General features: G+C 33.1%; 1 long non-coding RNA gene across 1 annotated transcript; it reads right to left on the bottom strand.

Annotated features, from left to right (window-relative positions):
• Window positions 1–1,712: 1,712 nt before the first annotated feature.
• Window positions 1,713–2,567, bottom strand: LOC129916487 (uncharacterized). The gene is made up of 2 exons (XR_008772461.1): window positions 1,887–2,567; window positions 1,713–1,830 (listed from the first exon to the last, which is right to left on the bottom strand). It is a non-coding gene; the product is annotated as an uncharacterized LOC129916487 (long non-coding RNA).
• Between the last annotated feature and the right edge of the window lie 7,139 nt (window positions 2,568–9,706).

Genomic DNA, 9,706 nt, shown 5'->3' with positions numbered 1-9,706 from the left:
CCTTGATAAAAGCGATTGCTCGCGAAATATACTTATTCCGGAGCCTTTGAGCGTGTGCGCGGCGGTAATAAGTTTATCGGTGATCTCTGCTGTTGGAAGTTCAATGATGACAGTTCCTCTTTCAGTGTTGTTGTTTCGTATTTGTCTGGAGCTCTTAAATTGGATTTCTTCGTCTTCATTTAACTTCAGAAGCCCCTTGCAAGTCTGTTTTGCTAATTGGATTGCATCGGTTTCTGTGTCTAAAGGAAGGTGTACCACAATAGACTTATCGTTTGATTTCCTTGAGAGAATTTCCAATTGGGTTTCCAGCAAATCGCATCTTTCAGTCATAACAGTGAGTTTTTTGCTGAGTTGGGTGTTAAGTGTCTTCAAAGAAAGTATCTTGTTCGAGAGCACTATCAAGTCATTTTTTGTGACTAGGTCTTTAAGTTTTTCTTCGAGAGTCTCATTTAAGATAACTTTCAAATCAGCAACTGATAATTCTCCTATTCCCATTTTTGGTGCTTTAGGATGAGAAATCTTTTTGTTCGTAGTGTTTTGTTCAGGTGAGATTTCAAATAAGTTTCGCTTGCGGTTCATCGGCAAAAAGTTGTACCGAAATTTGAATTCGATGCAACACAAAGAAAACTTTTTCTTTATTTTTTTTTTTATTTACTATTTTAGGCTTATTTACTTGAATAAATTTAACTAAAAATTTGCGGTGTTAGTTCAAAGTTATTAAATTAGTGTTTTTCTTAGTAAGTTATTTAGATTTTTAAAGTTAATTTAAAAAAATACGAGAGCTTTGAAAATTTTTGCAGTTCCACTTTGACAGTTGAAACGTCAAACCAAAATAGTGAATATCTCTACATCGAAAAAAGATAGACAAAAACGGATAAAAGATTTGAAAAGAGCAACCTCGAAAACATAAGACTGCATATCTAGTTCAAAAAGTGCAATTTAGCGTATTCGGCACTTCAATACTAGGGTGACGAATACGTCTGCATTTCCAGATCTGCATTGAAAGGAGACACTGCAGTGTCCATGGAAGATTAAGATTCACAGATGTTGGATAGAGAGAAAGCCCAATTGGGCTTTTAAGCAATTTGTCCTATCATAACAACTGTATACCGAAGAAGTAAAAACCAACCAATCAAATCAAACCAATTCGGAGGAAAACAAACGCCCAGCAAACGCAGAACTACAGAAAAAACCGGTGAAATATGTACGTAAAAGAAGTACTTCTTTTCCACTGAAAAAAGATAGGAGCTCGGGAAAAAACTCAGTTATATACTTTCTGTATATAAGAATACGTGAAGCAGCTATCTCTTTCTTGCATGCAAGATGAAATAAATTTCCCCTCCATTAATAGTACAGACCAATGTACTTCAAAAAGTGCATCAGCGAAGCACTTCTGGAAGTGGTTCTGATGTACATTTTCCAGTACTTTTTTACCTCTAGAAAAAGCACTGAAACTTGTACTTTTAAAGTACTTATTTTGAGCACTTTCATGGGTTTATATCCGTACTGCTAAAATCCATATTTTAATTTCATCTGAAAACAAAAAAAATCTTCAAAACAAACAAACAATTCTTTTAAACAACTTTTATTTAATATTTTATTGGAAAAACACAAAATAGATTTTTTTTTTGAAAACAAAATACATAAAAAAAAAATCCTTGGGCACGCCATTGTGGCCTGGCCAGTTGAGAAAAATGAAAAAGAAAAAAATACTCTGCAGTCTGCACTTTGGTGGTAGTTTTTGTATCTTGTTTTGATTTTTTTTTTTTCTAAATGCTCAAGGCTGAAGCTGCTGTAAACTCAGTCAATGATGTCTGGAATTGATCGCCACTAAAAGACAGAAAAATCAACAACTTTATAATCTATCAATTTTATAATCAGCATACCTTTATTTTTCAAATCAATTGGTGGTTGTTTTTGTATCATTTTTGTATTACTTTTTTTTCTAAATGCACAAGGCTGAGGCTGTGCATTTTGATGGTGGATATAAATAAATGTGGCGTGCCGAAGAATTTGTGTGGTAGATATTGTTTAGAGAAAATAGTTTTCACAAATAACACTCAACACTGAGAAGATTATATATTTTTTAAATTAAATTGTTTTTATTTTTATTCTTCAAATGGAGCAGCGAAAAATTTTTTTGATGTTGCTGTGGCTGTGGCTATCAAGGTTTTACTGGTTTCACTAGAAAATATAAAATGTAGGAAAAGTCAAATCAAACGCGAGCCGCAATTACAAAAGAGACAAAACTTTGTGCATTGCATACATCGCGCTCTTTTCCTCCCATTTATCAAAGAAGAGTTTATTTTTTCAGGAGAAACAAAACTTCTATTTTTGGAGGGGAGAGATTTTGGTAAGTAAGTAACACATACATCCTCAAAATAAGCTTTGTTGGTGGTTGTATTTTCCCCTAAACTACTGAGGTTTGGTTTGCAGGGCGCATACATGCATATTATATAGATATACCCATGTATGAACAGGCATATACATATACGCTAGTTCCTCCGATTTGAAATGGGAAAAGTTTTTTTTCTTTTTTTACTTGCGATATAGGTACTATATATCAAGTTATGCATTCGTACAAAAAAAAAAGTTTAGATAACATGTTTCCATGACATGCGATGGTAGAGAATGCTTAAAAAGTGGGTCCCGGAAGTCCGTCTGTCAGTCTGTCTGTCAGTCTGTATGTATAAGGAGCTACAGCCTGAAAGGATGGACCGATTGACTTCAAACTTGGTATGTAGCATTTTTTGGAAGCTCTCAAGAGGGGTTTTTGGAATTAATTTTTTTGGTCCAAAAATAACGGTACCTGTCATACAAAAATTTCGGAATAGTTTAATTTCACGAAAACAGCTCCAACGATTTCGTTAAAAAAAATTCAAATGTTAGTTTTTAAATGAGGTCTATCTTTTGAAGAAAAATTTTTTTTTGAAAATCATTATTAACGGTACCAGCCATAGGACCGCTTTTTTCAAATCGAATTGTCTGCAAAACTGCTTATTGTATTTCAACGAAATTGTTTTATTTACTTTAAATATAAGTCATAATTAAAATTTTGAAAATAATAATTTTTGGATTTCTAAAAAAATTATGAAATTTTTTTTTTGAAAAATCATATTTTCGAAAACGGGACATTGAATTTTTTTGAAATTTTGTTTTTAGATGTTGATTAGCGATTGCTTCAAAATGGAATACCAGTTTTATTTTAAAACTTTTTTCAAAAAATTATTTATAAAAAATTAGTTTTTCAAAAAACGGCTCTAACGATTTAAAATTTTTTTTTATAAAAATGCACCTTAAAGGCTTGGCCACACCGAAGGGTACGCGGTAGAGGTACGGGTAACGGCAACGATATTTGTATTAAAAAAATTCCACACCCGAACGTTGATGTGTCAGTTTGGAATTTTTTCCATACAAGTACCCGTACCGTTACCCGTACCTCTACCGCGTACCCTCCGGTGTGGCCAAGCCTTAATATATCAAATAAAACTGCGTACTTGTTTTCTGGGGCGATTTGATTTCAGATATTATATTTTGTTTTTATTTGTTTTTATATACCTACATTTCCCAAGTTTCTATATAAAGTCTTAAAAACTTAAGCAACTTGAACTCTAAGAGCAAGTTCGTGCGATCCAGTCGTGCATTTTATTTTTTTGACACTGACGTTTGGATCAAAAGCGCAATTGCGCGAAACGCCATGAAATGCGTTCTTTTATTCGCCGATGTTAACTATTGTTAACTATAGTTAACTTTCATTGTTCCTAAACGAGAAAAAAGTTATGAAATGTAACATTGTGACGTCACAATATGGTTCCTAAATGCAATGTTAAAGTGTCAAATAGTTACATTTTGTAACTTTTTCCACCTCAAATTCTGAACTTGAGTTTAGATGTTAATCTGTCAAACACAATTAAATGGGGAAGAGAAAGGAAGATGTGAGGAGAGAAGTTTTTGTTCGTTTTCATATTTGAAATTATTTAATGCGTACTTTTGTTTCAATTTGCTTTGACTTATTTCAGTGTCAAATTCTTTCTTGTTTATTCATTCATAAAATTGATCTCAAACACAGTACACATTAGGGTGTCCGTTATTTCCCAAAGTGATGTTTTCGGGGGAGACACCCCTTAGATCGAAAATTTAGGATCTAAATAAGGGGAATTTAGCAAAAAATATTTTGGAGGTGACTCTAGGGTCACAAAGGAGAATGCCCAAAAAAATCCAGCATCGATACGAATGAGACCTATATGGCTTGAAAGAGCATCAATAGAAGATAACAAATATGAAATTTTTTTTTTCAAAAAAGCATCCCCGGAACTTGCTTTGCTTTGACGATTCTCATTTTCAATCTATAAAGTGTTTTTTCAGCCAAAACTTTTTTAAGAAAGTCTGGATTTCTTGCTTTTAGTTTCATGAGCTGCAGCATCGAAAAATACCCTAAGAAGATGTGCCATAAGCTAAAGTTGTTTTTTAAATGACGCTGTAAGCTTGTTTTTGGTCAAACTGCACTTGATAGAAAAAGGACCCATTGGATTTAGTTGGATGTGGGTGATAACATAAAATGATTGGTTACTTGGATGAGTCTTTGATTTGGATGAATAAGATATGAAATTTTTGTACACCCTAGGGTGATAATTCCAAAATAAGTTTTAAAATGCAGTTTTGTACGTAAGAATGAAACCTAGAAAAAATTGTTGCCATCAGGCAGATCTTCCTTGCATAAAACCAAATTGTCTGGTTTTTGAAAATTTTTATGGTATGCGTTGTAAAGTGCATATTTTGGCCAGAAGGCAACAATTAAAACATCTTGAAGTTAATTTTGTCGTATCTTGGAAGAAAAATCAATGATGTAGTAACGTCTTTTCTAGGTACAATCCTTATTTAAAAACCGGCATTGTTGATGCACTGCATTTTGGGGTTGCCTCACCAGGGCCTGTAAGAATTTCGAATCTTATAAATCCAAATACAAAAACTATCCAAGATACCAATCATGATTCCAGTGGGTCCTTTGTCTATCATGTGCTTTTTGACCAAAAAACAAGCTTACAGCAACATTGAAAAACCAACCTTAGCTTATGGTACATCTTCTTAGGGTACTTTTCGATGCTGCATCTCATGAAACTGAAACCAAGACAATCGGACTTTCTTAAACACTTTATAGTTTGAAAATAAGAATCACCAAAGCAAGTTCCGGGGATGGTTTAAAAAAAAGAATTAGAATTAATACCGTGTAAAATTTATGACACTATTGAGATGAATAAAAAATGTTCAGCAGCTGTTAAAAATTTATTGGGCTCTCCACCTGGTTAAATTTGAGTTAAATTTTTTTGCAGATGGTTTTGTTTTGTTTTTTTTTTTATTAAAAATGAGTATCATGGAAGAAAAAAGGGAGAAAAGATTTTAAACAATAATCCATACAGCTGAAATTTTTTTTTATTAACCTCAATAGTGTCAAAAATTTTACACGTTGTTAATTATTTAACGCAATTTATACACGGTCTTAGTACTTCTGAGTTCTGAATCCATTCAAAGAAATTTTTTTCTATAGAAGAAATGGAGTTTAATACCACAGTACACATATAAAGGTAATATATTCCGAACTGACATTGGTCGCCAGATTGTGAAAACATGACACTTTGGCGACCAATGCCAGCTACCAAATTCTTAATTGTTTAAAATACCGACGAAAAACGCACAAAAACCGATAAACCACGCACACCACTAATTTTTAAACAATCACCATTTTCCGCGATGAAACACGAAGAAAATTTGTTATTTTTCAATTTATAATATTTTTAAATGACATTTTATAAATTAAAACAAAAACAAATTTCCTGTTTACTGCGATTGAAATATAAAAATTAAAGGCCGACCTGACAGATTGGTGCCCATTTTTGACAAACAAATTTTGACAGCGTTCGGAATATATTACCTTATTCATGCCTATTACAGAAGACGCAGTGACTCAGTCCCGGGGAATCTCATCGATCCGCAACCGAATCAAATTTCAATCTGTGAACTCCCCGGGATGAACTGTATTATCGATCCACGAAAACACACTAAACTGCTTACCGACATATGTCATTGGTGACACTTACATAGCCAAATGTCATTCTATCACTTCCGCACCGGCGGCTTCGGTAATGAGAAATCTTGTGAAAGTGACTCTCACTCCCGCCGCAGTGCATCTGCGTCTTCGGTAATAGGCATGAATATGTGTACTGTGGTTTAATACAACCAGAAGTACTTAGTCAGCTATTACACGAAGCCTCAAGAGGCTTGACTCTTTTCTTCGAATTTTCTTTTGATAAAATCATTCTGTGAGGCGCGTACTATTACACGATGCCTCTTGAGTCAAGGACTCAAATTTGACTTTTCTCTTTTGATTTAAAATTTGTTGTTGTTGTATTGCACCAATAAGCAAAAAAAAGGGGGGGGGGGAATGTTGAAAAAAGTAAAAGTGGACCCTTCAAGCAAAAAAATCCGACCTCGGTCCAAATCCGCTCGCCTCAGGCGGAGCTGAGTCCGACTTCGGCTCAGAAACGGGTCCGAAGGCGGCTCAAATTAGTATGGAAATTATAATCACCGCGGAGCCGATTTTATGTGTAGGTTTTTTCACCACGATTTCTCCTTCGACTTTGTGTTCATACACAAAAAGTTGCAAGTGTGTGAGTGCAACCCTGTTTTTCTCGGTCGGAAGTCGGAGTGTCTTTTCTACACTCCGTTTTCTTGCTTGAAGGGGAAAAAGAAACTTTAAAAAAGAGTCTCGAAAAGCTGAAACACAATCACGCTTTGCCGTCGATTTTGACAACTGCCAAAAGTTCAACCATACGAAATCTGTGTAACCTCCCACAATGACGCTTTTCTTACGTACGCTTTTTTTGACAAACGTAAGGAAACGTAAGAAAGCGAGCAAAAGTTCAACCAGACTGAACTTTTGCTCGCTTTCTGACATTTATCAGACATAGTTACAGTCACCCACATAATTATTGCGCCAAATGTGAATAAAAAAAAAATAAATTATTGCAAAACTAGGTGTGTTTTTTAATTTCTCTTTATAGATTATGCACATAAAAACGACATCGAGATATTTTAAATCAAAAAAAATTTACTAATTAAAAACAAAAATAATTTAATGATGTTGTAGACTGAGTTTTACTGGTAAAAAACAAATTATTTTGATTGCTTTTGTTTTCATAACTATAGGATTAAAGAATAAACAAATTTCTATGCATTTTTTAAACACATTAATATCCTTTTTCATTTTTCCACAATTAAATCAAGATAAAGACTTGGCCCAATAGTTTTGTGAGTGACTGTGTTTTTTTTATTTGACAACAGATTTTATGTTTCAATCAGCTGTTCGAAGTCAAAGTGACAGAAGCGCGCTTTGAGGATTTCTCAACGTAACGCGATGACGCGTCTGGCAAAGCGTGATTGTGTTTCAGCTTGAACTCACGACCCCAGACTCTCCGGTCGGATAATGTTTTCTTTCATCTTTTTTCTCTTTTGCACTTATTATGTTTAAAAAGAGTTGCGCCTCTTGAGGCTTCATGTAATAGCTAACTTAGCAGTAGACACTTTAGGCCGAAGGAACACAGCTTATTTTTAAAATGTTTGTTGATTCTGGTTATAAAACAGTTCCTTTAATAGATCACATTCAAAATTTCCAGTTAATTTTTTTTTTATATTTTATTTCGGTTTTTTAAATTATTAACTGTTTTCGTAGTTTTTGCTTTACGTTTAATTTCTTCAAGAACACCACCTTTCAAACAATTTTTAATGCAGTTTTACTGGGTTCCCTACTAACAATTTTGCTTCTATAACGCTTTACAGAAGCAACAATTGCATCTTTACAGAAGCAACAATTGCATCTGTAAAGCTTTATAGAACCAAAATTGTTTGTCGGGTTTTAAAGGTTTTTCAAATATTGCATTAAAAAATGTGTGTATAAATCAAAAATTTTAATTTTTTAAAATTTGTATTTGAAATTTTTGCCGTTTTTATACGTTTAAATTTATTTTTCTCGAACTACAAAAGATATGTTTACAATATTTTTATTGAATTTTTTTAACGATTTTATCCATCTAAAAAAATACATCAAAAAAATTGCAAACAAAAAGGGTGAAGTATTTAATAATACAAGCCTGGTACGTTGCTCGCGCCAAATTTTAGCCAAGATAAAATTCCCATACAAGTTATCGATAATTTGTATGGGAGCTAAAATTTAGCGCGAGCAGCGTACCAGGCTATACTTGATAATTGGAAAACCTGTTCGGGGTTATGAATTCATAAGTGGCAGCGGTCGGTGGTGCGATGCGTAGTGCGTCGGCCTCCCAACCGCTAGGTCGTGAGCTCAAGCCCAGCTCGGGCATTTTTCAACATTAATTGAACATAAGCGACTTAGCACCACTGAAAGGAGTCTGATGATCGGGTTGGTCCCCGTGATAGGGTGGCTTAAACATCGATAGTCGGACGTTTCGATAGTATCGATGTTTTCAAAAAAAAATATCGATAGTGTCGATAGTTTTTTTTTAATAAAATTCGCCTTATAAATAAAAAAAACAAAAAATTATATTTTAAATTCAAAAACGTTGATGATTATTCCTTGCTAGATGTTAACATTTCCTAGTTGTCTAAATACCCAGATGGTCCCAGTAAAAAAGAGACTTATTTTCGGTACTTTTTCATCTAAGCCTGGTACGCTGCTTATGCGAAACGAAAAATTTTCAAGCCTCCAAAGTCGACAACGAAAATGCTAACGAAGAAATATCATCGAATATTCTGTCAAAGTCAAAATAAAAAAATTCAAAATTAATTTAAAATCAAGAAAAATCAACAGAAAATAATTTTCAAAGCAAGAAATAATTGAATTAAAAATGAAAAAATAAAATAAATGACCGTCAACACTGCTCTTGGAGCCAACAAAAATGCACAGAACAGTAACAAGTTAACCCTCTGTCGGCACACGGGTGGTCAGAGAAAAATGTCTTTATAAGGGTGAAAATACATTTTTTTGGAATTGTAAATACAGTATTCGAATCCTCGGAAAATTCTACATCAATTTCATATATGATTCTCCATAAAATAGTGAGGCCGAAAAAAGTTTTAGCGCCATGAAAAAGTATAAACCAAATTCGCAAAAAAGAGGTGTGCCTACAGAGGGTTAATAACAAATGAGTGAAAACTCTCCAATTTTTCGCTTGAGCTGCGTACTGAAAAACGAAAAGCAAAACGAAATTTAACGAAATTTTGTATGGAAAATTTTGTTTCGCATCAGCAGCGTACTAGGCTTTAACGAAGAAAGAACACGGTTCATTTTTATTTCATATGTATAAAAACAAAACAAAAACTTAAAATAAGTCAAAGCTATTTATTCATATTTTATATAAAAAAAAACCAAAAAAAAAAATAAAAATAGGCACTGCTATTTATTATTCATATAACAAAAATTATAAAAATAAATTATTCAAGTAAAAAAAAAAAAAAATTCTTATGTAGTTTCAAAACAACGCAAAATAAGTATTAAAGATAAGAAAAAAAAAATCATGTGCGCTATGCACACGTGGTAGAAGTGAAACCTTAAAAAATCATTTTTCTTGAAAAAAAATAGACCATCAAAAAGCTTACAAAGTTTTCTAAAGAATTAAGCCAAACTTAATTTTTTAAAATGCGTAAAGCATAAAAATAATTTATTCAAAACAATAAT

This window comes from Episyrphus balteatus, chromosome 3 (genome assembly GCF_945859705.1).
Source record: "Episyrphus balteatus chromosome 3, idEpiBalt1.1, whole genome shotgun sequence".
In the NCBI taxonomy this organism is placed as follows: domain Eukaryota; kingdom Metazoa; phylum Arthropoda; class Insecta; order Diptera; family Syrphidae; genus Episyrphus; species Episyrphus balteatus.
This window is presented reverse-complemented; position numbering and strand designations above follow the sequence as displayed.